The sequence below is a fragment of the Crocodylus porosus genome, unplaced genomic scaffold (genome assembly GCF_001723895.1).
Source record: "Crocodylus porosus isolate Cpor-Errol unplaced genomic scaffold, CroPor_comp1, whole genome shotgun sequence".
Taxonomy (NCBI): Eukaryota; Metazoa; Chordata; order Crocodylia; family Crocodylidae; genus Crocodylus; species Crocodylus porosus.
The window spans coordinates 102264263-102267266 of record NW_017728886.1 but is presented as its reverse complement, the minus strand read 5'-3'; positions in this window follow the sequence as shown (position 1 = coordinate 102267266).

Genomic DNA, 3004 nt, shown 5'->3' with positions numbered 1-3004 from the left:
GCCCGCCAAGACACTTTCTGCGGCCCGTGCTGCTGCGACGAGAAACGCAAGTAAACGCTGTTTACTTTCGTTCCCGCCCCTTGTCCCTCCCCCAGCCCCTCGGCAGCTTCCTAACGGCTGCTGAAGGGACAAGGTTCCCACACGCACCGCCGGCAACGTCCAGGTGACGCGGTGCGTGTGGGAGGAGGCGGGCCGGGTCTCCAGTCCCCAGCACCACAGGAGGAAGGCACCGCTTCCCGGCCGCAGCGACTCGCCGCTCCCTGCTCCCCGCCCACAGGCGAGAGCCAGCCTGGCTTGGCCGCCCGGCTCTGGGTCGTAGGTGGAGGCGGAGCGGTGCGGGCAGGTGCCTCTTCCCGCCGGGCTGTCAGCATTGGCTCTCCTCACAGGGCGGCCCCTGCACTCGGCGCGCCCCGAGGTGCTGCCCGGCCCCGGCCCCGGCGAGGCGAGGCGGACCCGCGGAGGCAGCGCGGCATTCGGGGTCGCCCTCGTCATCTGCCTCTGCCGCCTCCTGCCCAGCCGGGGCGCCGCAGGTAGAGCCAGGCCGGGCCGGTGACTGGGCTCCCAGCACCTGCGTGTGTAGGGAGGGGGTCCGTACCTTGCACAGTTCCCACCCAGTGTCCCTCACTGCTTCTACTCCCAGACCCTAGCGCGTGGGGGAGCCCCCCCAGTAGCCCCTTGCAGGCTGCAACTCTGCCAGCCCACAAGAGAAAAGCCACAGTTCTATGTTTTTCTCCTTTAAAGGAGAACCCACTTTTAAAGTTTGCTCGTAACCCTTTCATATTCTTGAGACCTTCGTTGATGTCGAAGGTCACATGACATCACTTCCTGATGCGATACCACTTCCCGTGAGGTCTTTGAATATGGGCCACTGGGTGATAAAAAGTTTGTGATCCAGCCCCACATTAAAAAAGGTTGGACGCTGCTCTAGAGCTAGCGTGCCGCAGCACAAGAGTGCGTGGTCAGAAATGAATTGGCATGGCACAGAATTTTGCCATGGCAGTGAGCTACAATAGGCGTGAGGATGGCGGATGCTTAACAGGTGCACCGTAGAAAGTTTTTATTAAATGTAACTGTGCTTTGGGCAGGAAAAGGTTGGGAAGCGCTGCTCTAGAGCAGCACTGATCAACTTTTCCGGGCTGCACGTGGTACTATGCCATCCTGCTCCTTGTGGCAGGGTTTGGTCCTAGGGGCGCAGACCCACCCCACCACATGCTAGAACGGGGCCCCAGAGCCACCTCCTGCCAGCCTCCTGCACAGGAATGGGTCCCTGGAGCTGCCCCCAACCAGCTTCGGAGGCTGCAGTTGCATACCAGATCCAGCACGCAGAGCCCAGGGTACCCCATGAATCTGAAGATTTAGCAGCCGGGGGAATGTGGCACTGGTCTCCCACCAATGAGTTTCCGGCCTCGTGGAGAGTAGGGTTGCCAACTCTGAATCTATTCCAGGAGGTCTCCGAAACGCCAGCGTGCCCGCAACACGCAACATAAACGTGCCCTCATGCTTGCGAAAGTCTGGTACGGATTACGGTTCATGGATTTTAAGTCAGGAAAGCAAATGCACTTTACTATTCCATTTAAAAAAAAAATCCGCTGGACTATTGCATAAATCAGATTCAGCATTTAGTATTTATTCTAATGAATGCCCTATCATTTATCTCCTGGGTGACTCAGCAGTCTCCTGGAGATTTATATCTAATTCCCTGGAGACTCCAGGGCAATCCTGGAGGGTTGGCAACTCTGATGGAGAGTCCTTCAGACCAGATAACACAGTGCTGTAGGCCAGAGGTTGAGTATGCTGTTCTAGAGAGACATACATCCCAGCGTACTTCATACCGATTACACAGGAATTAGGAAACAGATGCGCAGTTATCCATGGACAGATTATACAGTTAGAGACGTTCTGTGCCTTGTTGCTTGGTGGCAGGGAAGCAGGTAACAGCTGTTTTGCCTTTTGCTAAAGAGCGACCCTGATATGGATATGGACAGATGAAAGCTAAATAGCTAAAACTCGCACCAGCTGAGTTTTACCCTCAATTCTTTCAGGGGTTATTCTGCACCTGCTTGGGTGAAGTTACCCTGGCTTCAGTGGTTGTCAGTGTGCTACTTTTATGTGCTTATCTGTTCAGGGCCTGAGCAAAATATTTCATTACTCAACCAAGATATATATGTAGGTGTATTTAAATGGCTTTAGATTTTTTTTGACCTAAAGAACATCCATACACAGTCCTTTAAAAAGCTTTATATAATCAAATAATGCAGTTACACAGTAAAAAAAATAGTTGCAGCAAGAACGATATTACATGGAAGCAAGAGACAGAATACTGAAAAATACAGGTTTTGTCTATACTTCAGTGAGCTTGTTGGTGTTGCTATACTAAAGAAGCTATACCAGCAAACTCTTCAAGGGAAATAGCTTATATGAGGCTTTTTCTTAATAAGTAGTTCCTTCAACAGAATACATTTCAAAATGACTTTTTGATTGGGATAGCTTAGTGTGGATCCAGTTTTTAGTGATATTAATTGTTAAGGGGTATTGCATCCCTTAACAAAATTAATAAAACTTTTATAAATTAAGTCCTTGCCCCTGATTAGGTCCCCTGGACAGTAAGATTATACAAATAAATAATTGCAGATATAGATCAGGCCAGAGTCAATTAAATGAGCGGTAGAGAGAGAGGCAGGTTCAGATAGCAGCTGTTACAGAAGGCATATGCATCAAACACTAACTAGGATTATGTGAAGGTATCAAAAAAAATGCCAGTTTTAGGCATGTGGGTGGAGGAGGTATCTGAAGAAGAAATGCTGTACTGTATCCTGCAGGGAAACAGCATAGAAATTTTGAAGGAACGGAGATAAAGTGGGAGGCCAGTGCAGTTGTTTGAGATGTGAAATGGCAGCTAGCAAAATGTTACACCTGATGGAATCTGTGGATAAAGAAAAGTTGCAATAGAAGTTGTGAAGTATTTATGGCATGGAGCAGAATTTCAGCAGAAAGTTAAGACAGA